This window comes from Rhinoraja longicauda, chromosome 1 (genome assembly GCF_053455715.1).
Source record: "Rhinoraja longicauda isolate Sanriku21f chromosome 1, sRhiLon1.1, whole genome shotgun sequence".
Taxonomy (NCBI): domain Eukaryota; kingdom Metazoa; phylum Chordata; class Chondrichthyes; order Rajiformes; family Arhynchobatidae; genus Rhinoraja; species Rhinoraja longicauda.
This window is the reverse complement of record NC_135953.1, coordinates 76,422,865-76,428,864: the sequence shown is the minus strand read 5'-3', so window position 1 is coordinate 76,428,864 and position 6,000 is coordinate 76,422,865.

Below are 6,000 nucleotides of genomic sequence, written 5' to 3'. Positions count from 1 at the left end.
TCTTCTTGAATTTTTTGAAGAGGTTACCAGGGAAATTGATAAGGGCAAGGCTGTGGATGTTGTCTATATGGACTTCAGTAAGGCATTTGACAAGGTTCCACATGGAAGGTTGATTAAGAAGGTTAAATCGTTGGGTATTAATAGTGAGGTTGCAAGATGGATTCAACAATGGCTGAATGGGAGATACCAGAGGGTAACGGTTGACAATTGTATGTCAGGTTGGAGGCCAGTGTCTAGTGGAGTGCCCCAAGGATCTGTGTTGGGTCCACTGTTGTTTGTCATTTACATTAATGATCTGGATGATGGTGATTGGATTAGTAAATATGCAGATGATACTAAGATAGGTGGAGTAGTTGATAGTGAGGTAGATTTTCAAAGTCTACAGAGAGACTTGGGCCTTTTGGAAGGGTGGGCTGAAAGATGGCAGATGGAGTTTAATGCTGATAAGTGTGAGGTGCTGCATTTTGGTAGGACAAATCAAAATAGGACGTACAGGGTAAATGGTAGGGAATTGAGGAATGCAGTGGAACAGAGGGATCTGGGAATAACTGTGCATTGTTCCCTGAAGGTGGAATCTCATGTGGATAGGGTGGTGAAGAAGGCGTTTGGTATGCTTGCCTTTATAAATCAGAGCATCGAGTATAGAAGTTGGGATGTAATGTTGAAATTGTACAGGGCATTGGTGAGGCCGAATCTGGAGTATGGTGTGCAGTTCTGGTCGCCAAATTATAGGAAGGATGTCGACAAAATGGAGAGGGTACAGAGGAGATTTACTAGAATGTTGCCTGGGTTTCAGCACTTAGGCTACAGAGAGAGGTTGAATAGGTTGGGTCTTTATTCTTTGGAGCGTAGAAGGTTGAGGGGGGACTTGATAGAGGTTTTTAAAATTTTGAGAGGGACGGACAGAGTTGACGTGGGTAGGCTTTTCCCTTTGAGAGTGGGGAAGATTCCAACAAGGGGACATAGCTTCAGAATTGAGGGACAAAGGTTTAGGGGTAACATGAGGGGGAACTTCTTTACTCAGAGGGTTGTGGCTGTATGGAATGGGCTTCCGGTGGAAGTGGTGGAGGCTGGCTCGATTTTATTATTTAAGAGTAAATTGGATAGGTATATGGATAGGAGGGGATTGGAGGGTTATGGTCTGAGTGCAGGTAGATGAGACTAGGTCAGGGAGAATGGTCGGCGTGGACTGGTAGGGCCGGACAGGCCTGTTTCCATGCTGTAGTTGTTATATGTTATATGTTATAAAAGTATGCAACCATTTCAGATAAGTGTCATTCTCCAAAGATTTTACTGGGAGATTTAATTATGTAGTTGTCCAAAAAAACTGGTCTCTGAGGAAGAACACAATACTGTGTCCATCAAGAATTATGGATCCATCTTGCCTCCAATATCTTGTACAGTCACTGCATCCTGGACATGCTTGCATTATTTTTAATGATACAAATGCAGAGCAATTTTTGCCCCTCTTGGGAATATCCCATAATAATGTTAACTGTTAACATGCCGTATTGTCGAACGTAACCATATGTCTTAAAACCTATACTAAAATTTAACATTTCTTTCAGGTACTTTCTCTTCAAAATTGTAATAATGTAATAAGAGTTGGTCCTTGCTATGGTCAACTGCCTTCACGACAGGTGGAAATGATTGGAACAAGGAAAGCATGGTCAATGAATATGGTGAATATTTCTTGGGATACCTACTGGAACATGAATGACACATTACCTTAATTGATTGTAAACATGTTTATTTACATGACATCTCTAACATAGTAATATGTCTCATCACAGGAGTGTTATCAAACAAACTTTCATAGCTAACCAGAAGAGATTACAGTTCTTGAATTGATCCATTGTTGATACCTCCTGTTCACTAACTCTTTCCCTCCTACCATAACTCCTATAATTTCACTGTCTGCTATCTGTCATTTTTGGTATGGGTGGCCTTTCTTTCCACTGGAATTCTTCAATCTTTCAAAACCCTGAGGTCTACAAGCTGCTTGTTTTATTTTTATGTTTCCACCCACAGTCAGGAATGAACTTTGGATCACCTGTCAAGGAAGGTATGTAAGGAAAAAGGGGATGTCTTTAAGGATAAAGATCAGGAAATGATTCAGGAACTGAAATTAGAGATGAGGTCCTGGACAGCTAAAAGCACTATCTGCATTACTGGAGTGGCTGCATACTGCTGTAAATTGGTCTGTGCTGATTAAACAGCTCAAACTCGCACCATTTGTCTTTTTTTAAATTTACTTATGTTTACAAGTATTCGTGTGATCTATCTTAGTTAATTGGCTAGATTTGACTGAAGAAAATACATTTACTTGTGCGTGAGATGCGTTCTCACTTCAGGCATAGTTCTCTCTGCGGCTTTATCAATTGTTTTGCAGCTCAATTGTACAACAGGTTTTCTTGGTGCGAATCCAAACTATGCGGCATTTTAAATACAAAATTATCTAAAGTAGATAAAGGGTATGAAACCAGTTCTGAGGTACCACACCCTACGGAACTTTATGTAATGAAACCATGAAGGTTACACGTGCACTATTGAAAGTATTGTGCTGGATATCACTGCTTTGATTGGCAACTGCTCTGTCTAAGACTGCAGGAAATTGCAGAGTTGTAAACATCGCCAAGTCCATTGTGCAACCCTTCCTCCCTCCATTGACTCCATCCATACTTTTTATCTTTGCGTCCCTGGAAAGCAGACAATGTAATCCAGGACCACTCGCATCCCCTTATTCGTCTCTCACACGTCGAGCAGAAGATACAAAAGAACGTACCACCAGATTCAGGAACAGTTTCTTCCCTGCTGTTATCAGACTCTTGAACAAGCCTCCCATGCTAATGATGAACTCCCAAACTACATCATTGCAGCCTTTTCAATTAATTTTAAATCAGTATTTTCTTTGTAGCTGTAATACTATTTTGGAAAAGTACACATTGTGCTGGAGTAACTCAGCAGTTCTGGCAGTATCTCTGGAGAACATGGGTAGATGATGTTTTGGATCGAAACCCTTCAGACTGTAGAGAGGGAGAAGAAAGCTGAAAGAGCGGAGGCAGAACACAACGTGGCAGCTAATAGATTGACACAAGCGAGAGGGTTTTTTGATAGCCAGATTTTTGGAAAAAAGACCAGAGATAAAAACAGAAGGTGTGAGATAGTGTGAGACAGAATTGTAAAGCCAGAGGGAGGAAAGTAGCGGGGGCCAGGGAGAAATAAGTTTAGTTTTGTTTATTGTCATGAATACTGAGGTATTTGAAAAGTTTTAGTAGTATGCTAACCAGTCAGCAGAAAGACAATGCATGATTACTATCGAGCTATTCACAGTGTACAGAGAGATTTAAAAGTGTGTAATGTGTGCTTGCAGATCTGCTTCTGTGATTAGTACACAAATAGTCACCTGGGATGCCTGGCACCATCTTGGAAGCTGAAATAAGTGGGACGGGTGGCGCTAAAGGGAGGGGGTGGTTAGTTATAGGTTACCTAAAATTGGAGAATTCAATGTTCATGCCGTTGGGTTTTCAGCTAGCTAGCCAAGTGGAATATGAGGTGCTATCCCTCCAGTTTGGATGTGACTTCACTCTGGCAATGGAGGAGGCACAGGACAGAGAGATCAAAATGAGAATGGTGAAGTTAAAATCATTAACCTGGGGATCCTGTTGGCCTTGGCAGACCAATCTTGTTCAGTGAAATGGTTGCCGAATCTACGCTTGGTATCAATGATGTACAGGAGGCCACATTGGGAACACCAGATGCAGTAGATGAGATTAATGGAGGTGCACAGGAAACTCCGGGTCTAATCAGGAAGGACTGCTAGGGTCTCTGGATCAATGCAAGGGAGGAGGTATAGGGACAGTTGTTACATCTCCAGTGGTTACAGGGGAAAGTAACAGGGGGGTATATCGGAGGGAATGGTCTCGATAGACAATAGACAATAGGTGCAGGAGTAGGCCATTCGGCCCTTCGAGCCAGCACCGCCATTCAATGTGATCATGGCTGATCAAAACTCTCGTCTCTGCAGAAGGCTTTCAATTTCTAGGCGCCTATTACCCCATCATCACCATGGATGTTCAGCCCTTTACACCACCATCCGTACCAGGAAGTTCTCAAGGCCCTCCATTTCTTTCTCCAACAGACACCCAATCAATTTCCCTCAACTAATAATGGCAGAACTTGTCCTCACTCTTAACAACTTCACTTGACTCCTCACTTTCTTCAAGTTCAAGGTGTAGCCATGAGCACGTGCGTGTTCCCCAGCTTTATGCCTGCTCTTTTGTCGGTTAAGTCGAACACACCTTGTTACAGGTGTACACTGGTGCTATCTATCCGCCATCTATTTTTCCACAACATCAATGACTGCAGCACCTACTTCACCTCTGCAGAACTTGTTGATTTCAGTTACTTCATCACTAATTTCCACCCTGCACTCAAATTTTTAAATGGGCCTATCATATCTGCTGCCACCACCACCCCTGGCATCATACCCTACCACCCTATTAACTGCTAACCAATGCCAACAATTCTGGTTCCTGTCAACCCTGCGATAAGCCATCGTTGTGTCTTGTTCAGTTTCGGCTGAAACAATTATGAATCATTTTTTCAAAGATTAATATTAACATTGTAGGAAGTCATTGGGAGGGCTAGGTATTTTGGGTGGTGTCTGGTTAAACTAAGATTCTGCTCTTTAAATGCTCTGACCCTTTAAATTCAGCTCTGACCCTTTCTGCTCTGATGCTTTAAATTCCTGTTTTGGTGGAAATATGGGATAACATACCTGCATGTTCCTCAACTGAATCTAAAATTCTGCTCTTCTGCTGTCATTGATGGTTCCCTCACCTGCATCTATTCTTTGACCCCCTATTCTGCTCTTACTCCCTGTCCTCCCAGATGGAACAAGGATAAGAGTTCTCCTGGTCCTTACTTTTCACCCCACCAGCCTCTGCATGCAGCACATTATTCTCCGATATTTCTGCAACCTTTAAGATTCCATCACCCATCTCATTCTCCCATCCCCACCCCTTTTTGCTTTTTGCAGAGATCGCTCCCTCTGTAACTCCTTGATTCACTCAAATCTTCCTCACCAAATCACCCCCTCCACGGTTACATTCCCCTGCAACTGCTGGAGATGTGCATTGTCCCTATACCTCCTCCCTCACATCCATCCAGAGGCCACAACGGCCCATCCGGGTGAGACGGAGGTTCACCTGCACCTCCTCTAACCTCTTCTACTGCATGCGGTCTCCTTTGCATTGGCAAGACCAAGTGTAGACAAGGTCCACCTTGGCCTTCTGGGACTCCATTAAAACTCCCCTAAAGTTAGAAATGTTAACTAATTTCTGTCTTGCGATCCTCCACTATCAGAGTGAGGCCACACACAAACTGTAGGAACAGCACCTCATATTCTGCTTGGGTAGCTTACAATCCAATGGCATGAACATTGAATTCTCCAATTTTAGGTAACTAATCTACAAACACCCCCTGTCCTTTTTTACTCCCTCTACTCTTTTTACCCCATCTGGACATGCACCCATTTCTCCTATTCCCCTTTCCCCCGTCCCCTTTCGTATATATTCCTTCTTCTGGCTCAACATTTCACGCATTTTCTCTACTTATCTCATATCTTCCTACCTTTTGTTTTTTAATCTCTAGCCTTTCCCAATTAAAACCCCCCATCACCTGTATCCTCTCACTTGCTAGCCTTTGTCCTGCCCCATTCTCTTCCAACTTTCTCTCCCCTACTACAATCAGTCTGAAGAAGGGTCTTGACCCAAAACATCACCTATCCATGTTCTCCAGAGATGCTGCCTCATCCGCTGAGTTACTCCAGCACTTTGTGTCCTTTTTTGAAAACCAGCATCTGTAGTTTCTTGTGGCTATAATTCTTACTTATTGTGTCACGTCAGTTGAGAACTGACAAGAGTTGCATGGAAGGCCTTATTAAGGCTCCAAATTTCTAAGAGGGAAGATGAAATGATTAGCTTTCCCAAGGAAGAG